The sequence below is a fragment of the Myxocyprinus asiaticus genome, chromosome 36 (genome assembly GCF_019703515.2).
Source record: "Myxocyprinus asiaticus isolate MX2 ecotype Aquarium Trade chromosome 36, UBuf_Myxa_2, whole genome shotgun sequence".
Lineage (NCBI taxonomy): Eukaryota > Metazoa > Chordata > Actinopteri > Cypriniformes > Catostomidae > Myxocyprinus > Myxocyprinus asiaticus.
Window position 1 is genome coordinate 19051572 of NC_059379.1, and position 14095 is coordinate 19065666.

The following is a 14095-nucleotide window of genomic DNA, read 5'->3' on the forward strand; positions in this document are numbered from 1 at the left end:
TGCATACAGGACGGATTTACACCTCAAATGTGATGCGATTACATGCGTTTTTTGACTACGTTCACATGTTTTTTCTGATCCAATCACAAAATATTTTAGACCCCATTTACACCTGTATTTAACGCTAACCACATGTAAGTGTATTTATAAATTCTTATGGTGAGGGGTGAGGCAGTGTGTGGAGAGGACATGCCCATCCTCGTGCTGGTCACACTGGGCTATTCCTGGTTACTGGGTCACTGGGGCAGGTGGGGCCTGTGCTGCTGAGTGGAGAGGACCAGCAGCTGTTCTCCACCCATCCATGGGAGTGTTTTGCTGGCCCCATGAATCTATCACCAACGTACCAGTCAGAGACCTTGCTGCATATTGCAGTTTACCTAAACACTTATAGTCCACCAAAGTGCATATTTTACCTATAATGGCCCCAAAAAGTATTTGGACACTTAAGCCATAGTAAACAATGTATGAATGTCATTGCATTAGAAATCAAAATGTCAAACCAGGTGGCGTTTATTTTAAAGAAATATAGCACAAGTACATTTTCCAAGCAAAACAATTCACAAAGATTAGGTTTGTTAGGTTTTAAATGATAAACCAATTGATATAACAGTAGATACAGTATACTGTTCAAATTAAGAAATTTTCGTTTGGACACTTTTGTGTTGTCAACCAAAAACTGAAACTTTTCTATAGTTAATGTGATGAGCTACACCTGTGGTTACCCTGCTAACACACCTGTTTGAATTGGAGGGGAACTGACTTCATAAATCCACTAAAAATCACTCTGGGTCTAGTTGGCTAAAAGTATAACTGCAAAAAAAAAAAAAAAAGGAAGTTAGTTTGGTGGTGCCTCCTTGTCCTAGTGACCTGCAACTCTGTTTACTGTATGTTCTGTTTATTCTACTGTGATGTATGTATTGCTTGTTTATTGTAACCAAGTGATCAGTCCACCAATTCAGATCCATATTATAAAATTAATCCCAAATCATGTCCTAACTAGGTGCGTGAACACCTTCTATCTCATTCACGTCTGTTATTCAGTCTTGCATCATTAAAGAAAGCAATCTTGACGAGAGGGATCAGTGGAGTGGAAATGGCTGGAGGGTGATCGATTCTGCTGAGTCCTTTGGACTCACCCTATCCGTCTTCTTTTTCACTAATCGAATGTTCATTGACGCAACAGGCAAAGAGTTCATGTAAGGAAAATCTAAAGCTATGGAGGAAGAAAGGAGTGTTTTGGGAGTGATGGATTCATATTTAGGCTTGAACTTGGCCCTTTTCCCTACTTGTAGTGTCCTTGTAGTAGAGAAGTATGTGTGTGGTGTGCTTCGTTATATGCCAAAGCGCGTGCTGCTTGATGTTGGTCTTTGATAAATGTTTGACTGTCAGAGCTGCAAGCAGAGTGAGTCATGTTCACACTTGTCTGTGCTTTACCCAGATTAAAGCTGATGAGTAAGCACATCAAGGCCCTGTTCTCTGTGGGTACAAACCAGAGAGAACATACTGCTCTCAAAAGACTCGCAGCAATGCTGTAATCAGCTGTTGTAAAAACAAATGCTGATTTGCTTCATAATGACAAAACTCTTTACAGGTTCAGAACTTCCTTTTGTGTATACATCAGTGAATATAGCTGTATCTCTCTAATATCAATCAAAATCTGCTTTATGGACTCAGGTGAAGACTAGACTCACATACTAACATAACAATAACAGCACAATTCAATTTATATTGCACTTGCTCACATAATAATAATAATACAATTAAAATTGGCAATAATAATTAATTTAGCACTTGTCACCAGATGCACATAATAATAATAATAAATACAGCACTTCTGAACATTGTGGTTCTTTTATTGTTTTTTCAACATTCACTGGAATATTGAGTCTGTGTTTGCATACCTTATTTGAGGAAGTGTGTGGGCATTTTAAATGTCTTTTATTGATTGATATACTTTTCAATGCTTTTTTTATTTTATTTTTATGTTTTATTTTTTTAAGAGTAGGGTCAGGGTGTGGATTAAGTTTTGTAAATAGATCTTGTAATTAGCTTTAAATAACAACAATAGAACTATATGGTATGTTCTCATTTAGACAGCTAAGTAAAAGTGTGTGCGTGTGTGCGTGTGTGTGTGTAAGGCGGGCGGGTTTGGGTGGTTTACGAAGATTTTTTTTTAGGTTACAAACTGGTAACTACAAGGGTATTATGCTATAAATGTGGTTTATGAGGACATTTCTAGTGTCCCCATAATTCAAATTGCTTAAAAAAACGTGATTGAATCTTTGAACACAGGAATACAGGCTGATTCACAAGCTGTGTAGAATTAAATCTGGGTAGAATCAGTTCAACAAAAAAGGCTTAGGTGATTTCCATATTGTAAATCCAATGTGGGGCATTTGCATTCATCTGAAAACAAGAACTGAGACATACTAGACATCCTGAAAGGTGTGTTAAAATGAGGCCAGTTGATTTGCATGACACACTTGTTTTCTTTTGGTAAACAAGCGCCTGCTGGTATATGTGCACCCATGTGCTTGCTCACTATAGGAGCTGAGCAGCTGAGTGTTGGAGCTTATGGCTGGGCAGAATGAAATGTGAGTGAAGGTGTTTTGTGACTCACTGCTTTGCCTGCTGGTGGAGGCTGAGAAGAGTGCGGGGATTTCTGGAGCAACACTTACACAATTCATGCCCAGATTTATTCTGGAGTCACACCAAGTTGTTATCCCGCTTCTCTCCTGATCAAAACAGCTCTGTTCTGTGTGTTTGGCTCAGTGGTTTAGTCACTAACAAAAACAAAAACAGTATTGAAACATTTTAAAGTTAACTGAAAATCCTACTAAAAATTAACATTATTAGAAAAACTGAACTAAACTAAAATATGTTTGTATTATTCCAAACTAACTAAAAAAAAAATACACACACAAATTAATGCAACATGATCACACAGTAAATCAACATGCTGCTTCCGAATGTTCATGTACCCTTAAAACGACCCATTGAGCCGCATTACTGACAAGTGCCATCTCCCAAAATTACTGACTAGTGCTATCCTCCATCAAATATTTTTTAAATCAGTTAAAATGTGGTTCCCCTTCCCCTGTGGCACTACTGATAACGTGTTGCTCTAGCAATTTCCATTTTCGGTCTAAATTACATTTTTATTCCACTGACAGTTAGGTTAAGGGTTGGGTTTTGGGTTAGAGGGTATGGTTAATAAGTATTACATTCCTACTGACTGTATAACACTGTTAACCACTAAAAATACAACTCAATTTTTGGCACCACCCTGTGGGCATTTCATCTGGTAACTGTTCAACAACACTTCCAGCTTCAGCCACTGGGGGCAGTGGCTCAATTTCAAACAGACTGATTTTAGCACCAGATGTTTCGACCTCTTGTCTCCGAATTTGCAGTGTGATCAGTCTGATTGATTTTTGTTTTAGACACAGAGTATATTTGAAACCTTTACAACATGCCTTCATTAAACATGAAAATGTCCCTTAATAGCGATAACACTTGTTCTGAAAAATGTTGAAGTGCTAAACATATTTAAATGCTATACATATAACAAACTTTGGCAATTATATATGAAAAACTAAAACTAGTAAACATGGAACAAACTAAAACTAACAGTCAGAGAGAGAAAATAAACTGAACTTCATTTAAAGGGCAAACTAAAAATAGAAATAAAAACTAAAGTAAAAATTATAACTATAATAACCCTCATTCAGATTAAATGTTTGTGAAGATGCTTTCATTCATCAAGGGATTTTGAGATGGCCACTGTTAGGTGCTTGTGTATGTACATTTAAGAGTGTGTTTTAGTGTACACTGGCAGCCAAAAGTTTGGAATAATGTACAGATTTTACTGTTTCAGAAGGAAATTGTTACTTTAATTCACCAAAGTGGCATTCAACTGATCACAAAGTATAGTCAGGACATTACTGATGTAAAAAACAGCACCATCACTATTTGAAAAAAGTCATTTTTGATCAAATCTAGACAGACCCCATTTCCAGCAGCCATCACTCCAACACCTTATCCTTGAGTAATCATGCTAAATTGCTAATTTGGTACTAGAAAATCACTTGCCATTATATCAAACACAGCTGAAAGCTATTTGGTTCATTAAATGAAGCTTAACATTGTCTTTGTTTTTGAGTTGCCACAGTATGCAATAGACTGGCATGTCTTAAGGTCAATATTAGGTCAAAAATGGCAAAAAAGAAACAGCTTTCTCTAGAAACTCATCAGTCAGTCATTGTTTTGAGGAATGAAGACTATACGATGCTTGAAACTGCCAAAAAACTGAAGATTTCATACAAAGGTGTACACTACAGTCTTCAAAGACAAAGGACAACTGGCTCTAACAAGGACACAAAGAGATGTGGAAGGCCATATGTACACCTCACATGTCCTCAGCTGACAGCTTCATTGAATTTTACCCGCTCAACACCAGTTTCATGTACAACAGTAAAGAGAAGACTGAGAGGTGCAGGCCTTATGGGAAGAATTGCAAAGAAAAAGCCACTTTTGAAACAGAAAACTAAAAGAAAATGTTCGAGTGGGCAAAGAAACACAGACATTGGACAACAGATAATTGGAAAAGCGTGTTATGGATCTTAACCCCATTGAGCTTTTGTGGTCTCAGCTAGATTGTAAAGTGCGTGAGAAGTGCCTGATAAGTCAGCCACATCTATGGCAAGTGCTACAGGAAGCGTGGGGTGAAATGTCACCTGAGTATCTGGACAAACTGACAACTAGAATGACAAAGATTTTTTTATGATAATTCTCTGAAGTAGTTTAAGAAGTTCTGATTTTTATTTTTTTTTCAAATTGTATTAGTAATTTTTCACATTATTAATGTCCTGACTATACATTGTGATCAGCTGAATGCCACTTTGGTGAATAAAAGTACCAATTTATTATTCCAAGCTTTTGGCCTCCAGTGTATGTGTGTATCTAATATGTGTTTGTGAGTGTGTGTATTGTCGAGCTAAGAGCCACGTCCACTCTCATAGTGTTTGTATGTGGTTGAGGTGAGGACAGACATGGCTCATTAATGAGTGAGTGTCCACAGACCACTAACTGGCTGAGTGCAAATCATCAGTAATGCACTAGAGCATCGATCCACTGCTTCCTCTTATTATCCTTCACCATCTCTCTTTCTAACTTTCTCTCTCTCTCAAACACACATTGGTCTATTTTGCCACTCCCTTCACAATCTCTCTCTCCGCTCCAGGAAAAGGTTGAAGTGGATCTATGTCATGATGAGTTCTGAAAGCTTTAAAGTGTGCATGCGTGACTGTGACTGTCTGATAAATAATGAAAGTGAGCATACTCATGCCTTTTATACAATGAATGCATTAATAATTAGCATCTGTGTGTGTCACACATTTATTAACTTCCTTGTGGAGAACTCGCTGCCATGATGCTAGAGTGTTGTTTGTGGTTGGCAGGGCGTTAATATGCTGTTGCTAAGGTTATCCGAAAGGTTTTAAAGGGATCATGAATTGAGAAATCAAATTTTCCTTGATCTTTTGACATAAGAGGTCATAATACTATAAAAACATACTGCAAGTTTCAGAACTCAATGTATTCGTTAGTCCAAAAAAGGCTTTATTGAAAGCAATATTCCTAAACAACTCGTCTTCTACTTCCTCATCTGTGTTACGTAATAGAGATGAATACATCAGCACAAGTTTGCCTCTGCATAAACAGGTCAATGCATACTTCTTCATCATTGCCTCTTTGGCCCGCCCACAGGTTCTCAGTTAGAGTGGTGATGAGACGAGAGTCAGCACGGCAGGGATAAACACAGAGATTATTGGAGTAACAAGAGGTTCGAGATGCCTGCAAAGATTTCAAAACATTGTTCAGTGCCAGGTTGTGGAAAAATAGATTCTTTGCATTTGATTCCTAATGATCCTAACATTAGGAAAGAGTGGCTGATGTTTATTTTTTAATGAAGTACTGGATCACGTCACGCCGGGTTAACACATCCTCCATGAGCGGGACATCACGTTGGACGTTCACATTGTCTTCCGTGAGAAACAGCAGCACCTCTGCGCAGGAAATAAAGTTACCTATGGGGTCCTACACCAAATTTTTTCTTTAATAAGGTCGTAATAAGCTGAGGTTATTGCTGCTTCAAGGACAAAAGCGGGCAGTCACTTGCACTTCATCTTTATCAGCACACTTGGTTGTGATTGGTTAATGTTGTGTCTAAACTGTACACCTATATACACAGAATGGCAAAAGGTCCGGAAGTTTATTAATTCTTTATTTATTTTATTGAGTTTACTTGATGAATATATGAAGAACGACAGTGCGACAAACACCGGTAAGTTTTATCCTGTATACGTTTACATGTTGCACCGAGAGTATATACTTTGACAGTTATAAATGTGCTAGCACCAAGTATTTAAACTTTAGTTGGCACTGTCATGCGTTACAAAGCATTTGTAAAACACGGAAATGTTTCACCGTTGGAAAATGCCCCAACTATGTAACAAGATAAACACCGTTATGTCGCGTCTTTGTTTAAACGAGAATAAAAAGTAATACCTATTACACAAATAGACAAGGAATAAATATAAATTAGAGTGATTACTTACCACGCTGTCACACACTGCAGTATCCGTGATGTTTGTGGAGGGGGTTCATTTTCTTCAGATTCGGGATCTGACTCTGGCTCAAACATGTATGGATGAATTCCTCCAGATGCCTTTATTAACCATCTGAACTTTTCAAAACAATTCCACAGTGTACATGCAGGGGCGTTGACACTTATTTCATATGCAAAGATGTTACCCAATCATAGCAGTGGGCGTTTACATTGAAGTCTTAAAGAAGACACGACCCGAAAATTTAGCTTTTTAATCAGAGGGCCAAAAACAGGATAGACAATGGACAATTATTTCTAAATTATGACTATTTTTGATTAAAAAAATCTTACTAACATTATAAGTGGATCTCAGTGAACATTTTCAAATAAAAAATTCAATGCATGACACCTTTAAGTGCATTGCTGTGCACTAAAAGTAACCAACCTAGTGGTTACTAGGGTGTTCAGAATGGTTGCTAGGTGGTTGCTTACTAGCCCAATTCAAAAGAACACACCCATAGTCTCTGTGATGTCATATGGCTTGGGTCCTTTAATATAAGTCTGTGGGGTTTTTCGCCACTTTACTCTCTGCAAGTATGTGAACGCAAACGCTTCTAACTGCACAAGCAAGAATTTGTGTGCTGCTGCAGTCCAAAATGTGTCAGACTACAATTCAGAATTGCATTCTCAGCATTGCTGCAAGGGGTGTTATATTTGACATTAACTGTCCGCTTCTACAAGTAAATTATTTTAATTGCGAAGCAACATTTTAAAGAGAATATTGCTGAGCAAGTAAGTAACTATATGCCATCTGTTCTTCTCTGTGAAATAGTACTGGAGGTAAGAGAGCACATTAGGGTCTATTACAATGAGTGATCTGCCATGGATCTTGCTATTCCAAATTATTTCTTTTTTCTCTTCCACTTGCACTTCAGACCTTATTTCACTAATTTCTCTTACTGTATTTCACAGCACTCATTTCCATCCAAGGGAAGAGACAAAAGAAACATTGAGGATTCCCTGAAGACTCATAATGCTTTGGATGTTTTACTCTAAAGTACTCCTTTAAAGAGTGTACAACATCATATAACTGAGTGCTGGCCTCTCTGACTTTGATGGGGAAAAAAAATTAGGATTAGTTTAGAAACATTTTAGGATTAGGCTATTTATATCTTTGTGTTTTGTTGTTGGCTTGGGAAAGGCTTTTCAGGAATAAGAGGAGACTTTCAAGATAGAAGTGAGCCATCTTTCCCATTGTTCCAATAATTCATGAATATGAAACCATAAATATTTCCTCTTTCTCGTTCTCTAGATTGTTGTTGTTTTTTGTCCCTGATTAGATGGTGCAAGGATACTTTTTATAAATTCCCAAAACATGTCCCTTGGGCCTTCAGGAGACCTTTAGCAACAATACTAATTTATTCCAGCAAGAGAGAGAGAAGCAGGAAAGAGAAGGACAGAGAGATAGAGAGGATAGGGGAGAGAGATTAAGAAAGAGAACTTAGACAGCCAGAAAATAGGCCTAAGCAATATTTGTAAAGGTTGAAATGGCCTAGTGGGGAGGAGATATATCACTGTGTCATGAGAGAATGTATCGGTCTGAGTCAACGCTTCACGGGGAAGATGTGTAAACACATCAAGCTCTGCTGACCCAAATTGTTCGATGAGACACATTTTGACTAGGGGAGCTCTCAATGCCCTTTCCATGCTGCCAAGTGATTTTAACACTGGCATTTGTTGATCCAACCAAACTCCCATTGACTTTCTGTAGACTGACGGGCATGAGCAGCACCCAAAGAACGAACATGTGGTCTCTGCACCAGTTAGAGTATCAGAGGGAAGAGGGCTGAAAAATTCTGCTTGGGCAGGGCTATGTGCTGGGACTGATACACTCATTGCCCTTGCATCAACCTCTGGATTGTTTACTGGCTCTCTGTACCAATACAATGTTTGTCAGTATGCGGTTCCTTCTTACTGTGCCATACATTTTCATGTCCCCATCATCAAAATGTATTAATAGAATAGGATTAAAAATTAAACTCACAATTTTTAGAGATGGAAATGAAATTATTTTATTTTCTTCCATGCACTAAATTATAAAATGAAAATAACTATAAAGACATTTAAAGAAATATTTCAAGTGTTTTTTGTTTTGTTTTTTGTTTTTAAATGTTTCCTTTTTTTAAATTGAAATGTTCAAAACTAAATATGTTTTCTATGGAATATTATTTTAATTACTCAATTTATAGTTTTTTTCCAATGCTCTCAAATACTACTTTTCCCCCTCGGCCAATTTCATCGCCCATCTGGCCCGCGTTTTCAAGGTTCCCTTTCGGTTACACCATTGCACTGTAGCTGTAGTGTGTAATTCCTGACTTCGTGATGAGGTTGTGACCCCCAGGGTTTTGGTTGGTGCTGGTGTCATCTCTTGTCCAATTAAGCCAATGCTGCAGTGTGATGAGATAAACGCCAGATGGGTGCAGACGTAGATGAGGTCAAAGCACTTCTGACCTGCTTTTATTCCTGCACACACATGTAAGAGGCATCACCTTCTCCTCACACAGACAGAATACATAAGTATACTGTCAGATTTCATTTGGAGTTCATTTTAAGGTCAGCCAAGTTTGGCATTGCAGCTTCAAATGGAACAGATCTAGTAAAAGAGAATGTTCTAATTGCTCAGGAATACATTTGAGATATTATGTTCTTTGATCTTGTATGTGATTGGTTAGGTGCAGCTACAAAGATCTGTACAATTTGCATTCATAAAATCTAAATGACAAATAAAGTAATGCATAGCCTATATATCATACAAGGATATTGAAACAGCTGTTACTTAGCTCTGAAACACCTCAAATGTAGCAGGAAAAATCAAATGTTGTTCTCATTATTTCAGTCGGTTGCATCATCCAGAGTACTTTTGTACGCCTTGTGAGAGAGAGATAGAGAGAAAGAGCGAGAGAATGTAAAGGGCAGCAGTAATTGTTCACATACCTACTATTTCAACACTAAAAAAGGTTATTTTTCTGGTATCTCCTCAAACATGCTTTTTATTCATACTTTACAGAAAGTCCCGTTTGCTGCTGTTTCTTCCAAGAGTGAAGTGTAAGTTTGTTTTGTGTGAGTGCATATTAATTGGTGAGGTCAGTAAATTCTCTTCCATTTACTCACAACCTCCCCCTAGACACACACACACACACACACACACACACACACACACAGATGCTCATCTTGTCTTGAGAAACATTAATCTGGGCATGTAACAGTGACGAAAGACATATTAGCTTTTCTGTATTTGGTAATAAGATAATATTCATTAAGTAATAAAGGACATGATGAAAGAAAAAATGAAAGGCATTTAGACAGAGTGCCTCTATGTACTGTAGAGATCCCTGTCATGTCAACACTATTCTTCAACATGCTCCCCAAAACAACACTGCTGCTCCTTATGCAAGTTGTTTTCTTAACTCTTCCGAAGGTAGGTAACCCCTCCACCCCCCCATGCCAAATCTACGCCCTTGATGTTAGTACTGTGCATAAGCTTTTGTGTGTTTACAGTGCATCCGGAAAGTATTCACAGCGCTTCACTTTCCACATTTTGTTATGTTACAGCCTTATTCCAAAATGGATTAAATTCATTATTTTCCTCAAAATTCTACAAACAATACCCCATAATGACAACGTGAAAGAAGTTTGTTTGAAATCTTGGCAAATTTATTAAAAATAAAAAAATAAAAAAATCACATGTACATAAGTATTCACAGCCTTTGCCATGACACTCAAAATTGAGCTCAGGTGCATCCTGTTTCCACTGATCATCCTTGAGATGTTTCTACAACTTGATTGGAGTCCACCTGTGGTAAATTCAGTTGCTTGGACATGATTTGGAAAGGCACACACCTGTCTATATAAGGTCCCACAGTTAACAGTGCATGTCAGAGCACAAACCAAGCCATGAAGTCCAAGGAATTGTCTGTAGACCTCCGAGACAGGATTGTATCGTGGCACAGATCTGGGGAAGGGTACAGAAACATTTCTGCAGCATTGAAGGTCCCAATGAGCACAGTGGCCTCCATCATCCATAAATGGAAGAAGTTTGGAACCACCAGGACTCTTCCTAGAGCTGGCCGCCTGGCCAAACTGAGCGATCGGGGGAGAAAGGCCTTAGTCAGGGAAGTGACCAAGAACCCGATGGTCACTCTGACAGAGCTCCAGCATTTCTCTGTGGAGAGAGGAGAAACTTCCAGAAGAACAACCATCTCTGCAGCACTCCACCAATCAGGCCTGTATTGTAGAGTGGCCAGACGGAAGCCACTCCTCAGTAAAAGGCACATGACAGCCCGCCTGGAGTTTGCCAAAAGGCACCTGAAGGACTCTCAGACCATGAGAAACAAATATTGAACCCTTTGGCCTGAATGGCAAGCGTCATGTCTGGAGGAAACCAGGCACCGCTCATCACCTGGCCAATACCATCCCTACAGTGAAGAATGGTGGTGGCAGCATCATCCTGTGGGGATGTTTTTCAGTGGCAAGAACTGGGAGACTAGTCAGGATCGAGGGAAAGATGAATGCAGCAATGTACAGAGACATCCTTGATGAAAACCTGCTCCAGAGCGCTCTGGACCTCAGACTGGGGCGAAGGTTCATCTTCCAACAGGACAACGACCCTAAGCACACAGCCAAGATAACAAAGGAGTGGCTCCGGGACAACTCTGTGAATGTCCTTGAGTGGCCCGGCCAGAGCCCAGACTTGAACCCGATTGAACATCTCTGGAGAAATCTGAAAATGGCTGTGCACCGACGCTCCCCATCCAACCTGATGGAGCTTGAGAGGTCATGCAAAGAAGAATGGGAGAAACTGCCCAAATATAGGTGTGCCAAGCTTGTAGCATCATACTCAAAAAGACTTGAGGCTGTAATTGGTGCCAAAGGTGCTTCAACAAAGTATTGAGCAAAGGCTGTGAATTCTTTAATTACATTTAATTTTTTTTTTTTTTTTCGTTTTTTTTTTTTTAATAAATTTGCAAAGATTTCAAACAAACTTCTTTCACATTGTCATTATGGAGTATTGTTTGTAGAATTTTGAGGAAAATAATGAATTTAATCCATTTTGGAATAAGGCTGTAACATAAAATGTGGAAAAAGTGAAGCACTGTGAATACTTTCCGGATGCACTGTAAATGGGTAATTCTTCAGTTATATGAACTTCTCTGTCACCTTTCATGATTTTAAATATACCCCCTGAAAACAGAGTTAAACTTTTTTTTACTTTTATCAATTTTCAAAAGTGTTGAAATGTTACATTTGCCAGAATGTCTACACATGGGCTTGTCCCCACCCTTTTTGATGTTTTAACTTCCCCTCTACAATAAAATTATACAAAGTGATAAAATCAGGAAAATTCTACATTACACCTTTTTCCAAAGTATTTAAAAACATCTTTTCAGTTAATTTGGTATTGATGTGTACAATAAGTATTTTTTTACAACAAAGCATGTCAAGCATTTCAGAGAAATACAAGATGTTTCTCCAAAAAAGTGTACATTGGGCAGCAGAGTAACAGTTTGAAGACCTGAAATATTATTTATTTTAAGATTTCTATTTAGAATTATTTTTTATATATCATGATCTGAGAGAAGCTTATTAACCACACAGGTTATTATTTGAAAATTGTAATTCAGAAACAATACATTTGATTTAATTTGTATAAATGTAGTGTGAATTGACTCCTAGCTTGTGTTAGAGCAAGAATAATCCCATCTTTTCTCCAAAAACTGGAAAATGTCATTACAATTGGACATCATTACAATCAAACACAATATAAAAAATTCTCAATATCACTCATTATACCAAGATCATCTTGAAAATGATCAAGGCCATGATTATATCTTTATTCTAGGAAATGTGGTAAATGTTTTAATATAGATGAAACATATAGTAGTTTGAAGAGGGGTCGTTTTTCAAGATTTCAAGTAGTCCAAATTGCTCCTAATTGAAGTATCGCCCATTAACAAACACACTATTGTATGTAAAATATCTATGTTCAGTGTATTTTGACAAGGTATACATTGGCCAACTTCTGTAAACCATTGAGGAACCTTAAGAAACCAGTTTGACCTAAAGGTTCATAGCATGAAAAGGCCTGTAATTCAAGGGCCCCAAGCTGGGCTTCAGCCAGACCTTTTGTGTGCTATCTCTGCTCTGGGTTAATCAGTCATTCACAAACACAAGACAGTCCTCAAATAGTGAGAGAGCAGAACACAGAATTAATCAATACACTGAGTTTTAATGAGAATCTCAGGACAGGAAGAAGTGATTCAGAGGCAGGGCCAGAAGGGTGGCACGGGGTGGCAGCTGCCACCCTAAAAATTAGCTTTGCCACTCCACCTGCCACCCTAACTCGGACCCCGCATACTGGTGACGGTGCGCAATGGCTTAACCCGTCCGTGTCGCGCATGGTTCCTGAGGGGGTGTTGGTTATCTGTTTCTACTGCGTAAAAGCAGCCTGCCTTCTCCATTAGTGTGATGCAAACCTGAGGGCATGGCTACGCAGTTGCACTGTGAATAATTGAATATTTATTCTATTGGAATAACGGACTCGCTGAGGATGCACATAAAGAAATGGAGGATGAAAGAGAAGAGAGTGGAAGAGGATGGAGAAAGACTGGGATCAGGGCATTAAGAAAAGGTCGGTATTCAAATCTCCTTTGTGTGAAGATTTATGTAACCACCTTGGTTTATAAATAGACGCCACAATTTTCAAGCACATGCATGTCATACATTTGACAAAGTGTAATATTTTAATTAGATGGAAAGGAAGCAGAACCAAAATGTGTAAGTGACAGGTACTGTTAAAGTTGTCTGGTATATCTTACGATTTGTATCATTGAGGTCCAATCATTAACAAAATGACAGCGCTGTCCTTTATGGCACAGATTGAAATGGTCACACTAATATGTTTGGTGCAGTAAATAGATGTGAAAAATCACTGTGTCCGCTCAAGGCCTTGAGCAGGTTTTCAGAAAATTTGTTTGTTGTTATCATACAGTTACAGTAAAGATGCCTGTGGGCCTGATATTTAGTGGTTTTTCACACCGTTTCAGGGGTCTGAGCGCGGTTCGCGGGATTTTTGGCCCACATGTGAACACTCCAAACGATCTCAGACCACTTTAAAGCAAACCGAGCCGAGGTGGTCTGAGAACAGTTCGTTTGCAGCCTTTGGTTCGGTTTGCTAATAACGTGCATTGTGAACAAAAAGCGCTCCGGACTCACTTGATTTTTTTCCATTTGCATAACTCCAAACGAGTTTGGCCCTGACAGGTTCTCGTACTCAGGAAATGGCAACGTGAGCATGGGAGAGACTCGACAAGCCGCTTGCTTTGTTTCTATGGATATCACAGAGGGAGATGCATATTAAAACTATTGTAAACTGCACACAAAACAAACTCAAAGGTCTTTCTTTAGTGTTCTGTGAAAATGAAGATTTGA